At 29.3% G+C, this 15,690-nt stretch overlaps 1 protein-coding gene across 2 annotated transcripts in view; it reads right to left on the bottom strand.

Annotated features, from left to right (window-relative positions):
* LOC121126140 (thrombospondin type-1 domain-containing protein 7A) overlaps window positions 1-15,690 on the bottom strand; it is a 286,559-nt gene that overhangs the window by 95,734 nt on the left and 175,135 nt on the right. The window lies entirely within an intron of this gene.

The raw sequence follows: 15,690 nt of genomic DNA, 5'->3' as shown, positions 1-15,690 counted from the left end.
TGTGTGGATCAAGACCCGAATCGAGGCCGTTATTTAGGCCAATGGAAGAAGCTACATTTAGTGAGATATAATTTCAATGCTTGTATCGTCTGTTCAATTTTTGTTTCTTGGATAAAAAGGACCATTTTATGTTAATTTAAAGTAAATTAATCAAAAGCACCAGATTTCGTTGTTACATCAAATACACAAAAAAAATAAAAAATGAGTTTTATTCAAAATTCGGTATATATTCGGTATTGTTGACCACATCCAACTACAATACTGTAATATTCGCTGGTATACTCCGTACTCGTTTATAACGGTTTTTATTACTTTTCCTTTAACTATTTTACCTCAGGAAATGTTGTCTTTACCATTTCGCCTTCAAGCCATTTTGCCTCAAGAATATCTCCCCTTAAAATATAAATGAATAAGGTTTATCCATCGTTATTGTTGATTTTTGGTTTGAAATGAATGTTTCCTTTGAATTTTGAATCAAAATATGTTATGTGTATTACTATACAGCGTGTTTAATCGTTGTCTTTTATTGGACCAATGAATTATGCTTCTTCCACGTATTAGACTTGTTTATAAATCCATGAATAATCCATATTGTCTATGATATTTAATAATGGAGTGGTAATTAATTATCACTTCTTCTATTCAAATCGTTGTCCTGTTTGTAATTTTTCTGATTATACTCATTTTATTACCTATCTTGTCCCTGGTTCGAACTCATTACATAATGAAATTTCAATAGTATGTATGCATTGAAACTTTAGGTATAATTTTAAAGCAAAATTTCTTAAGACAAAAGTAAATAATGCTGTTTATGAAATAAATTAAATAAATATAATTCTGCAAGATTGTTTTTATGTTGATGTACCATTTATAAAGCTATATTAATTTATGTGACTTTTGTAGTAAAAAGAATTATTCCACGGCAAATGCATTTTCCTTGCACAACCAAAAGGAGAAGAAACAAAATGGCCTCCCACAATCCCTTTTTCGTCTCATCTATTTTCATTAAGATGATTTTTTTTTTTTCATTTAAGAAGTTTTTCATCAATTAATGAACCTTAAAATTAATAGAGTCTCTGCCTGCCAATTCTCCTCTGTGGATAATGATATAAAAACAATAATAATAACGATAAAAATAGACAGAGAGAGTAGTATTATTAAAAAAAATCTGGGGGGGTTTTATGGTTATCGTTCGTCATTTATTCGAAACTCGCATTTGCCTCAAACTAATTTATGTGCTTGTAGCCCTTAAGAAAGATTAATTTAATGAATTCTAAGCTTCTTTTTCTTTTTGAATTAATTTATTGATGAAGTTAAAATTTAATTCATGTATACCTACAAAATAAAGTTTGCATATACCTATGTATGCCTCGACATACATACATATATAATAATATTATAATCAGCTGTATAATCAGATTTAAACGAATAAAATAATATTTTAATTATTTTTTGTGAAACGCTTGTAGATTTTGATATTGTACATATATAGAGCCCATGTATATGTCTATCTTTATTTATATATTTTATCAGCAGATGGTGTTGCAAAGGGCTCAATGTATAATTAATTAATCATAAGGAGCGGATCACCCTGAGTACTACTTTGATCAAAAAGAAACCATTATTAACTCATTCCGAATTCAATTTATCGTTTGATTCTCAAATTTATTTATTGATTACTAGCGGCTGTAGCCGGCATTACCCGGAGTAATTGGGCTTCTTCTGAAATACAAATGTTCTTCTAATCATATAGAATATAACTACCCCAGAGATTATCAGTCTTGCTCTACGTATTTAATGGGCACACTCACCAGTAACTACTTAATGATAATATCGAGTGATATTTTAGCTGGCCCGTTTTTTGTAAATTGGTAACCTGAGGAATGAATTGTCTGTTGTTTAGCAGTTGTCATTATTATTTAATTCCTTTAGTAGTGAACATCCTTTTCTAAAATGATTCAATTATATCTATACCTTATATCTTGAACATTCGTATGTGCTCATAAAAGACAGATTGTAACCCTGAGAATTTATTGGAGGGTTATAAGTGTAGGTACTTATTGGACTCAAAGTAGAATTGGGCATTGACATCGGAGTAATTGTAGCATATGTCCTTGTTTATATCCTTTTCTCCTTCCTCCCTTATCACAGCTCATTGATTTTACATATTTACAGCCCTTTGTTTATGCCGATCTTTATTTTAATATTTTATCAGCAGATGGTGTTGCAAATAACAAATTGGTTGGATCCTTGATCTTTAAACTTGACTATGCGAGTAAATGTTGGGTACGTGTCGAGGCTGTTATTGTTTGTAAAAGAGGACATATTGAATAAAAAAATTTAGTTAAATATACAGGGTGGACCCTGTAAAAACTGTACAAAATTAACTTATAACTATAACTCATAGAAATTTAGAGATCGTAATAAATTATTAACAAAAATTTTCTTAAAACATATTAATTGGTTATTTTTTGAATACGAGAGGATAGAAACCTTTTAAAATCTGGTTCATTTTGAAGGGCAGGGTCTGCAAAAAGCCATATCCTAATTTGGATGTACTGATAGCTTCCTTAAGCTGTGAATGAGGGAGCTTGTGGCTTGTAAGGTACAGGGTTGTACTGCAGTTAAGTTCTCGATTATAATTTTTTTTACAACATCGATGGCTATATTGTGACTGCTCATCAGGTATTTTTTATTACCGGAAATGTAGACAAGCTCATCTCTTTGCAAAATTTTTTTTTATAAATTCATGAATAATAATAAATATAACCCTTCTATATTTCATATCAACCTTTTTTCCTAAAATAAATTAAGTATATTTAGGAATAATTAATTTGTACCGAAAAGAAACTATTGAAGAATAAAATATTCAAAGTTTTTTGAAAAACTACATTAATTCTATTTAAAAAAAACAAAAACATTTTACTATATTATTGTCCCAAACCGAGGGTTAAGTGTACCGTACCACCCTACAACGTTCCCACGGATATAACTATTGCCTACAATGTGGGCTTGTCTAACAAACTCAAGGTTTAGTTTCCGCAAACGGGACCACTTTGCCTTTTTTTTGCCAATTTTTCAAATGAAATTCAGTAGTATTTTTGCAAAATTTTAGGTTATTAATTAAAACATTAAATGTGATTATTTATTTTACAGTAATTAGGATCAGTGCTGTAGTATTAAATGTTACAACTATTGTTACAAAATAGACTTCTCCTGCTTCCATAAAAATGACGTTTTTTAAAAATTTAGTGATGCTACTGCAAGTTTCGAGTCCTTTCTCTATTGATATCCAACAGGAAATTTCAAATTCTGTTATATTTTAGGAAACGAAATTTCAATTCCTGTTGTTTTGCATAACTTATCGTCCTTAAAATATGGACCTCCGACCATTCTGTTACTGCTTTTATTTGCACAACGAAACCTTACTTCTTCTTTCTCAATAATAGGCACATACAGTTAGATACACCTTGAAGTGTAGAAAAAAAATGAAAGCATTGATCAAATAGTTGACTCTATGATTAATTTAAGGTATGTAATTATGGTGTGTACAGAGCTATGGTTAATTAGCAGTGTTTTATTTGAGTAAAGAAAAATGATTGTGGTAGATATTGGTGTTGCAACTTGATTCAAGACCGATTTTTTCCAGGTTCGGTCTTATGTTATTTTTTCTTGACTAAATCGAAACGGTATTTCGGTACAGGCGGCACTTAGTCTGTACAAAGAAATTGAATAACATTCAAATCGTGGTTCAAATTTTTTGGTCTCAATCACTGAACTGATTTTGTACTCTATACGAATTTAAGAGTAGTACAATTATGATTTATCAATAACATTTAACTTCATATGACGTCATTTTAGGTCGATTATCATAATTCATCTTAAGAATTGATGTAAATCAAATTTTTATATGAGATCGAACCAATCGAATGAGATTTTTCTTTGCAACAATTATGGACTACGTCCTCATCATTAAAGTACTTCTAAAAATTCATAACGGTTGACAATAGTAGTTATTAGTGTTTGAAATACTACTGAGAGTTCAAACATGGATTGACACAATATAATTATTGGGTGTTGGAACAGAGGGGGCTATCCCCCTCCTTTAGAAGGAGGGGGATATCCCCATACTGATTACAAACCTCATTGAATCTCACTCCTCAATTAACCTCTGGTTATTACCGATATAAAAGTTAATCGGTCAATGATAGATTTTTTTGGGTTTGGTCTTACGTGATTTATTCTACACTGATTTGAACCAATATTTCGATTCAGACCATGATATCAAAAACTAAAAGAAAACTTAGCCGTTTCCAAATCATGGACCGATTTTTTTATGTCAACCTACGGACTGTTTTTTTCTCCTATCCTCATTTATGAGCATTACAAAATTGATTTTTCAACACATTAAACTTTAGATGATGTTGACTGCTGGTCAATGCTCAGTATTTTGTAAATTGTAGGTATGACATCATCAGCAATTCATCTTTAGAATGGGACTAGATCTCTGTAACCCTTCCAGAAAATACTCGGTTTTTTTCTCTGCAAAATGAAAGCTCAGGAGACACTTTTTATTTTTGACTCAATTACTCCATATTGGATCGACATAAATGCGTCAAATTTACACACAACAAGCTCTTATATGTCTGCTATTGTTTAATCATTTTTGAAGGTTAAAAATAAATTAATGACAGCTCCATCTTTTTTTCCTTTTTCACAAAAAAACTCACATTAACTCACTCAAACAACTGTTAGATAAAACTATCCATCTAAAATGGCAGAAACTTTGGTGAGTAACCATTAAAAGATACTGTATAGATATGACTAGCTTTTATCTACGAGGGCTGCCATCTTCACGTTGAGATCGGGAACCTTTCAGACGACTCTCGTATTACAAAGAATGCAAGCATGCTTTGAGACATACTATAATTATTGTGTGTACGTTTGAGAAGAGAAGGGGGAACCCTCTCCTTTAGGTGCCATTACTAAAGGCAATAGCCTTCCCTTCTTTAAAAACAAAGTAAAAAGTAGCTAATATTTAAGGCACATTTCATATACTATTTGTAGAAATGTGCAATTTTCTTTATTATTGCCTTTTTTTATTAGCAATTTTTTTTTGTATTCTGCTTCAAATAATAATAAGAAAAGAAAGAATAACAAAATATAAACCAATTTGAGTATGAAAAACATATATTTATGTACGTACAAACATAAATTTAGTTTAAATATATACATGATAATCAAATTCTCTCTTAAAAAACGTAGTTTTAACAATTTTCAATTTTTCAATATACAGATTCTGAATCCATCAGTTGATATGTACATAAGCACTTAATAGAATGCCAATTAAATTATAATTATTATTTTATACATAGCCTAATTAATAATGTAATTTTCTATAAGGAAGGAACATATTCTAACATATGGGGTGAAAGGTCCCTTGTGTAGCAAAGAAAATACCGTTTTTCGATTAAAATTGGCTTGTTTTAATTATTTGCTCTACGGAGCAGAGTGCCCATAAGACTTTTGAAGCCAATGCATGGCTTGAGTGATATTTTTTTCAATCAAAAAGCAGTGTAAAATTAAAAAAGAAATAGTTTTTGATCCATTGTCTTGAAAATAGCAAAAAAGTGATATCACATTTATCAGAATAACTCACAAACTAAAGAACAGTTTGTCATAAAAATTCGACAGCTGTATTTTGAAGTTTGGTAATAGGTAAAAATGAGGCGAACTACAATAAAACTGTGCCGTCTATGTGTGGAGCCCATGAATTTGGAACCCATGTGTTACTACTTTACTAGTAGAATCTATCCAGCATTGCTCAACGTTTTTAGGATTCGACCCCAGACAAACAAACAAAGTTTGATTTATTTTGTCTAAGTCGAGTTCCAGTACATACAAAATGGTTCGAGCCTTATTCCAGACTTGTGTACTGCTGCAGCTTTCAATTGATAAAATATTAAATTCTTGCAGTAGTCTCCGACATTGCTCCAAGTTATTTGGCGTTGATGCACAAACAAACATTGAATTCGAATGAAATCCAAAGTCAATTTTGACAAAAGTAATTTTAGCTTGATTTTGTGTTGATAGGCGAAAAATATTTTGTAATAGTTGCTATTTTCATATCTTTTATTATCAAACCTTTTTTTGTATAAAATGATGGGACAAAATAGTTAATTCTCTTTTTTTAATAATATTTCTTTATAAAATTTTTATTTTCCCGTTGATTGTGAAAATGTAATTCGTGGAAAAAGAAAATAAGACGACGGTTGTTCTTAATCTTTCCACAAATAGTTCCCTTATTTCCTCGAAGGGAAAATTTAAACATTTTTGTCCATCGGCTTCATAAAGAGAATCTATTATTTTTTTTGTATGTTTTCAAGACAATCAAAACAACCATACATAATGCAATCTTATTCGATAAATTTTTGTATTGGAAGTGATACTTAGAGGTGTACTAAACATGACCTACCAGTATTCTTTAAAAAAAATAGAGAGATATATATAACCAGGCAACAAGGACAATTGAAGAAAATTTAAAAAAAGAGCAGCTTAATTGTCATGCCGTTACATTAAATTAGCTATGTTCAGCTGTGAGATCAAAGAAATAAACATAAATCCCGCTCAGTATCTAACAAGGACACAGGCAGGAATTACTCAAATGTGAATACTCAATTATAGCCATGGTACAACGAGGACTTAAACCAATAAATAGAGCTGATAATCGTTAATATATTTTGCATGTTAAAAATAAAGAAACTGAAAATTGCCATAGTAAGCCTGGAAATTTATTTTTTCATTAAATGTGCAGATAAATGTCGTAGACAGAGGTAATTCTTAAGTTTTTTAATGTTGATATACTTCATGAGCATATATATTTGTAAGAAATACAAATTCTTATAATTTTTTGTAAATAATAAAAATTTAATTTTTACAGTGTGGTTACCATGTATTTTTGTTAATAAATAAATAAAATTGTAGATCTTTTGTGGTTTATAAACTATAAATAATCTGATTAGCATTTGTGTATGTGATTATCTCAATAGAAAGCTATTTTTTCTTTTATGCATTTCTCAATGAAAAATACAAATGAATTACATAGTAAGGTAGAGAGGGTGAGGGAAGGTAAGGAAAGGTTACAACGTATATTTCAGTTATACAGGAAGGTCATGTTAACCCCTCCTAGAATAAATAAATTTTTGTTTCTTATTGGAAAATTTAATATTATAAATTTCTACTCTAAAAATTTTATTATATTGTGAATAACTAGTTTTTGAATTTTTTTTTCTATAAACTTAATTTTCTGTGAATAGATGTAGATTTGTGAAACTTTTTTCAAAAAAATTACTTTTTGTTAATAGCTGTAGATTTGTGGAGTTCTTTTTCAAAAATTTAATACTTGAAATTAAATTTTTTGTGAATAAATGAGAATTTTTGAAATTTTTTCAAAAAAATTATTTTTTTGTGATGAGCGGTAGATTTGTAATTTTTTTTTTGTTTCAAAAATTCAATAATTGTAAATAAATTGTTGAATTGTTGTTTGTCACAATTTAAATTTTTTGTGAACCATTTGGAATTTTTGGAAGTTTAATTTATAAACTTTTATCCAAAAATTATAATTTTATATTTAAAAAAATCATGTAACTTTATATTTGGTTTAGCAACGAGCGTGTGTAAGGGAATCACAATCAGAGAGTACTCTGAAGACTAAAATGCCCCTTGACTCATCGCATTATATTTCCCCTCTTATATTTTTGAAGAGAGAAGACATCAAAGTATTGAGAAGTTTCGTGTGAGTACGTTAATAAAAAACAAAGAGTAACGCGGTGTTTTTCGTAGGAATCTATCTTTTATATAATTAAAACAAATTTTGTCTGTTAGCTACGCCTAATTACACAGATTAATGCCAATACTAGTGTTAGTTATATATATATATAATACTGTATGAGACTTTAAATGAGGTTTAGCAACGAGAGTCGGTAGCTTAAGCTGTGTGCATCATATTAAATTGATAATAACAAGGGAATTACGTATATATTATTAAATCAAATTTACAACGCATCATAAATCCCGCTTGTTTCGCAAAAACAATGAAGAATAAAGCGTACACTTTTGTACCTATACTTTTTTGAAAAGTTTTTTTTTTATATCTCTTTATTTATTTTACCAAAAGTCTCACACACATTTTGAAAAAAGTAAACAAGTTAAAGAACCAGTCTAATATGTATATTCTAAAAACTTTTTGGTAGTTTTGATAACTTTAACTCTCTTTCTCTCTCTCTTTAGTCTATATCCTTAATGGCTTACACAATTCAAATAATGTATGAGAAAAAGTGATAAAAAACCCACATGAAGGGCAAAAAAAAAAAAAAATCATATTAAAAGGAGTGTCAACATTTATTCAGTGGGAGCAAACAGTAAATTTAGATAAATTGCCATGTTTATGAGATAGTAGAACATTTATTTTATTGATTAGAAAGACATCCACTCTATTAAAAAAAATGGTGATTGAGTAGAGAGTTATGTACAAAGGAGTGAAACACTTTTTTTCCTCATGCATATAAATTAGAAATTTTGGACTCATTTTCTTTTTACATTTTTTAATATGAGATGATTTTATATATATATATATATTTTGATAATAATTGAACTTTACTCCTCTCGTTACGAGAGAAAAGGAAGAAAAAAAGACTATGGTTATAAAAGTATTTAGACATAATCACAGAACCTCTCAAAAGAATCATTTGTATTGTACACAAATCCTAGTTTTGTTAATCATTAGCGCTTGGGGGATGTTAAAATAAAAGACACCATGAATTTAAAGAATGTTTGAGAGCTACATTAAATAAATCAGCTGTGAAAGGGGAAGGAAAAAATCGTCAAAAAATGTCGAGCATCAATTTTACGACTAGTTCGGCATGGACTTATACTCATACTCATTGTTACTATCTGTCATTCATGACGCAAGGGACTTTCTATTACCATATATTAATGATGATAACAGCTTTGGAAAATAAATCATTATCTTTTGGTTGCTACTACAAAAAGAGCACGAACTTCCATTGTCATATTTATTAAACTATAAGTATAGTTATAGACAGCATAGTGCCCAAATTTAGGAGCAGGCTAAGAAATTTATAGGCACAAGTACACTCTTACCCTTTGCTCTATAAAATATTGGCTCGTGGTATGTAGGAATAAAATTGACTTAAAAATTAACGTGATCCCCCCTTTCATCCCCCCTTTCACTTTGAATTGCAGATTAACTGTATTAAACTTTTCTTAGCTTAGCTATGAGTGGATATAAGAGTAAGGAAATACCCCAAAAATCAATTACGTATTAGGCAGGAATAACTTATTTATACTCTGACTTCATAAAGAGATTATCCGTCCAACTCCCTAAACAATTAACATATGTCCTCCCGCTGTTTAAAAATAAAAGAAACCGAGAATATAAGAAGCCATCCTCACAATTTGAAAAATATTTGGGAAGAGAGTTGTCATGACGTTTCATTAATTTAGCTTTGAACAGTTATGAGATGAAGGAAGTCAACATAAACTCAACTCCATATTTTCAAGGATTTAGGCAGGAATTTTCTACGATTTCAATTACCAATTCTACTACGAAACCAACAAGGATTTATACTTATAACTCAGCAACAAATCCTCAGAGGTACTTGCTGTATTTCATGAGTACATGCACTAATGACTACTTTATTTTTAAATATTTTCTCTTTCAGAATGAAAGGATAAAGATAACAGCTTAATAAAAAAACACTCTTCAAATTGCCAACTGCAAAAAATATCGCACGCAATAAGGTTATATTTATAAAAACTCTATTTATAAATTTATTGAAGAAATTATCATTTGACCTGTCAAAAGTAACAATTTAGCGTGGGAGGTGCCTTTTTTTCTGTCAAATTTGGTAGCATTGGACTTTTAATAAATTCTTTTTTTTTCATAAAATAATATAAGACATTTTTTTCAAATGACATTCCTCAAAAATGCGATTATTAAATAAACAATCACGGTAATGCATTTTATCTGTGAGATGATTCTAAATCATTATAGACACAGAAATAAATCTTGTAAAATATAATACTTATTTTGACTATAGCATCCAATTAATTGAATTCATATCCAGTGACATCATTATCCGATATAATTTAGACAATGTCTTATAATTCTAAAAAAAAGGTCAGAGACAATGTTAATTGTTGGAAAATTTCATGGAGGAAGGACAATATTATCAAAACTCTAAAGTACAGGAATGGAAATGGCAATACCTACCCACAATTGGTTAAAAAGGGGGATTTTTTCTAATAATTTGAATATGGTTGGGATTTATGTAGGTTGTATTATATTTTATAATACGAATTTCTCGTTAATCAAGATGTGTAGAATGATACAGTGAGTAATAATATTGGCTTTTTTTTATAATGCATGACCATCAGGCTGTAGAATTATTGACGGAATGTTTTCGTTCTAGAGGCGAGATTCTAAAGTTTTCGTAGAAATAGAGTCAGTTGTTATCATGGCGTTGAAAATAAATATTGGCAAAAATAATCGGAAATTTTATCTAACAAATCAAACAAATTATTTTTAAGCTTTTGTGTTTTGATTGGTGCAATTTATGAAAATCAGTTAATAGCTTAAAATTTGTAAAATACAAAAAAACAATTTTTTCAAATTCATTTACATAATTTGAAAAAATATTAGTGCAAATATCTGCACGAATAATAATGCTACAGAACTTAAATTGGTGCCAAGATTTATTATTATGCAATGATTCTAAATTAAGGCAATTTGTTAAAATCGGCTTATTGGATCATGATTTTTTCCCGCAAAAACTAAAATTTTAAGACCTTTGTAAAATCATAAATTTTGATTTAGTTAATCAAATAATCCTCAACAACTACAAAATAAGCTTGTTTCTTAATTAAATATGACATTTTTTTGTATAAAATAATAATCCTTTTAAAACCCCTCAATGAAAAGTTTTATAAATAGAAACAAAAAAATGCATGTTAATATACCTAAGTTCAGTATATGGACAATGAGTGTATGATATGACTTTTAAAACAGTGTAAAACAAACTTTCAATGTTTATTATCATTTTGAGAGAAAAAATAACACTATTTGATTTACGAAACATGATTCATTGACTTTTGGAAAAAGGAGGATATGTTGCTGCACCCCCTACAAATATATATTTCACTAAAGAGAGGTTTAGTTACTAATTTATACAATTAATAAAATCTTTTTTTACGTAATCTCGTTGATTTATTATTTATTTATATGTAAGGAGTACGTAGTCTATAACAAAAGGAGTTTTTTATTTTATTTTAAATTAAATTTCGGTAAATGACAGTTATAATTTATCAAATATTTTTTATCCCTTCTACAAATGCCTTGGAGTAAAAAGTTAAAAAAAAAAAATATATATATATTTACTAAATTCTCTATAAAAGAAACTAAAAAATACCAAAGTTCCAATCAGATAATAATTTTTTATCCATACATTATATATATATAGTATATATATATTTCTAACCCATGTTCTACAATCATATTTGATTAATGTTTATAAAAAAATCCACCAGGCAGTTACTTAAGAACATTTGACCCTAAAACATTCAAATCATGTTCCTCTAATTTCTAAAAAATATAATTTTTTATGATGTATATTGTATATCTACAGAGAAGAAAAAAAACTGCAAAGTAAGTTAAATGATAAGATTTAGAAGCAAAAAAAAAAACAACTAATTTTAAACACGAATTTTATTTCATATTTTTTAATCTGATTTGACATTTTAAAGAAAAAAAATATATATTTATATCTATATTTAACTTTATCACTATACAAAAGTACTCCATAAAATCAAGGATATACCGTGCGCTTAAAAAAATGAGGGAAATTGTCCTGTCGATGAAAATTGGGCTATTTCTTATCAAGAGCCTACGACATTTTTGCATTAATTTACTATGATACAATAAGTATTTTTACCTTAATATATTGTTAATGCAATTTATGTAAGTTTGAATTAAATATAACTGATTTGTGACTGAGTCTTTTAGTTCAGTGGTCAACAGACCCGTCCATGGATCCATCCGTACCGGGATGTACAAGAATTAATTAGTTATTTATGTTTTATTCATTATCTAAGTCTGGGATGATTAAATAAAAAGCACTTACTATTTCATCTACAGTTGAAAGGAGAGAAAGAAATTACTAAGTCTAAATGCAAATGGCAAAAGAGTGGAAGATAGTTGGTCAATATTTTTAAGTTGATAATTTTTAACTGACTCATTGAAATTCACGGGTCACAAGGTACAATGCCTCCTACATATTCGTCGCACTCTACACTTATATGCAACCATAACTTTCCTATTTCTCATACCAACTGTAGGTAATGTAATTAGTCCAGCAACCGTATTTGGAGGACATCTGAAGGATTCTGAATTTCACTTCATACAATTTTGTCTGTTAAATATTATGAACTGTCTTTTATAAACATAGATCTCAGGGTTGCCGAGATATTGGAGTGTAAACTTGTTCCAGATTTACAACCCCCACCCTGTACATACAGGCCAATATCAAAATGTTATTGTTGTAGGGTTTGACATTATTTAATTTGATATTCCTTACACCTTTCCAACTTATTCGATAGACCTATTGGATAATAATTAAATGTCTTTGTGGGTGTATGGATAACTGATAAAGGGGTTATTTGTAGAACATGTTATAATATGACCTTGAATCAATATCCCCTTTCTCCTCTGAACGCCATGTTGTTTAATTATGGGTTTTTTTTTCTGGCACGTGGTAATAAATGTAAATTACTCGGAGGTTTTAATAATAATAATTTTTTTTTTACAAAAATACAATAAAAAAAAAACAAGTTTCTTTAACTGATTAAAAAAACGACTACAAATAACCACCACTATATTTGAAGCTTATCACCATCTTCAAAGAGTTTTTTTTAATTTTTTTCAGGGATGGGGAAAAAAATGAAAGGAAATTTACGAAATAGAAAGTTTGACATTTTTTTTTTTTTTTTTGAAAAAAAAGGATGATACTTTTGAGCTTGTACCAAAAAAAAGTTCATTTTTTCTCATCATTTTTTAAAGAAACACAAAACTTTTTTTTTTATACGAAGAAAGAAAAATTATGATTTAGTGGTGATAAATGGTTTTAATTGATCAAATTGAGTCAATCCTTAACGACTCAACTGAAGTCGACAAAACAATTTCTAATATTTGTATATGCATTCTTCGTAGATAAGTAATTTAAAAACTTTTCATCGGAGCAAAGCCCCTAACAGCCTCTACCTTGGTGTAGAACTTGTTTTTTGGGCTTATCATTTTTTTTATTCACCTTTTTGTTTCTTTTTTTTTTTAGAAAAGCCATTTCTTGATGAGGTCCACAGCGCTCTAGATAAATGTATTACAGAGCCCATGTTCTTCGTAGAACTCAGGTTGGAAATGACTACAAACTTAATCACAGATTAAAAGCGTGGATATTAGAAAAACCTCGTTTACGTTAGTGTATCAAAAATGTTGAAAAAGGTCAATAAAAGGTCAGAAAAGGGTCATTAAAATAAATTTTCCTTTCAAACAAACTTTTATTCTATAAAAAATGAATCAAATTATTTATTATCATTTGCAAATTTTGCATCAGCAAACTAAATATATCGACACAGGGACGGAAAATCCATGCAAAAAGGTTAAAAAAGGGATTTTGGTCTAAAACTAAATATGTTTTTCTTTCATAAAAAAATGTTAGTTGGTTAAAAATGAATCAAACTATTTATTTTCATAGGCAACCTTTGCGTCATCATACTAAATATCGAGTCAGGGAAAGAAAAAGTAACCAAGTATGTCAATAATTGGTCGAAAAAGGTCTACAGTGTCAAATTAAGTATACTTTTATGTCCAAAATAACTGTTATTTGATTACAAATGAACCAAATTATAAATTTAAGAAAGGATTTATTTTCGGGAACAATCAATGAGCCCAATCTAATTTTGATGTATAAAAATGTAAAAAATCAATTTCATATTAAAGTCGAAAAAAATGAAATGACAATTTGAAAAATTACCGTATGTACAAGTCAACTTTGTTAGATATTCGATACATCATTAATATGTTACAAACAATTCACACACACCCTTTCTCTTTTAGACATGATGTCAATTGACTACGTACACATAAATAACCTTGAAAGACAATCAAGGATGACGACCTTAATAAATGATCATAATTTGTGGGCAGGACTCAACAAATAGGCTACTACTATTTTTATTTATTTATTTCGTAATAAAAATGATTGTTAAAAAGAAGAATCATCCAATTCGAAGAAAGGATGAAAGAAAGAAAAGAGTTGGCTTATTACAACATACTACATATATATATATAGAAATAATGATGTGAAAATGAAGACGACAAATAAAGAAGAAAAAACACATCCCTTAGACAAAGAATATATCTTACAAAAATAAGTAAAGTCGTGTCATCAATAGAACACATAAAAACTACTCACAACTTTTTTATCGTCAAAGCAAGCAACAGTTTCCTTCACTGATTACCCATTAGAAATACCCGCGAAAAGTAAATTTGATACGGGGGGAAACTTATTACAGAGATTTGTAATTGGGGTATAAGCAGAAGTGTATATAATATCCCCTCCAAAGCGGGAGTGTCTTATTGTAGTTGCAAATCGGAACAGGGTTTTTTTATTTTCCAAAGCTGTTATCATGATTCTTTAATTCTTGAAGATAGGAAATTTTAGTATACAGTAATAATTACACTTAGGATTTGTGTGTAATCCCTCAATCGCTCAAAAATTGCTCATTTAACCCCGCTTTGTATGAAAATTGGTCATTTTTCTAAGCTGTTATGAAGTAAATAGTGAAAATTTGGAATCTAGTTAGGTTACACAACAGATTTTGATGATAATTTTCAAGGGAAAGTTCAACTGAAAAATCCTCCTTCATTAGCCGCTCTTATTGGAGGTAAAATTATATTGTTATAGGAAAACTTCTCTTTGGAAAATGCCCGTGGAAGAAAATTGCCAGTTAAGAAAACTGCCCAAGAGAAAATTGTTAATATTTTGATCAAACTTCATTATGAATAATAACACATTATAAATTCGTTTAATATTATTTATGACAAATATCATTTTTTGAATTCAATCCAATGTTTTCTGAAATAGATCAAGAGGATGGGTAATGAGGGGTAGGAGGGAATAAATATGTTAGGGCCACTTACAAAATGGTTGAATCCCCTCCCCCTCAGATTGGAGCGGAGGTAATGTGGGATGGCTAAAAACCACCGCCAATACATCCAACGAACCCCTCTCATACCAAAATAATAGTTCCAAGCTCTTGGGCTGTGCAGGGTACTTAGGGTACCCCTAGATCCTTAAAAACCCCACCAAAGTATCAAATACATCCAAGGGACCCCTCTTATACCAAAAAAATAGTCGAGTCTGTGGTGGTTTTTAGTAGTAATACCACACTACCTCCTGGCCAATCCAAGGGTGAAGGGTATTCATACATATTTTATGAGGCCCTAAACTATTTACCCCCCCTCCCTTCCATACCAATCCTCTCAATCCATTTCTTAGAACATTGGACTGAATTTAATAAATTACAAGAAAATTGTTTTGCAATAATATTACTCAC

Source organism: Lepeophtheirus salmonis, chromosome 11 (genome assembly GCF_016086655.4).
Source record: "Lepeophtheirus salmonis chromosome 11, UVic_Lsal_1.4, whole genome shotgun sequence".
Taxonomy (NCBI): Eukaryota; Metazoa; Arthropoda; class Copepoda; order Siphonostomatoida; family Caligidae; genus Lepeophtheirus; species Lepeophtheirus salmonis.
This window is presented reverse-complemented; position numbering and strand designations above follow the sequence as displayed.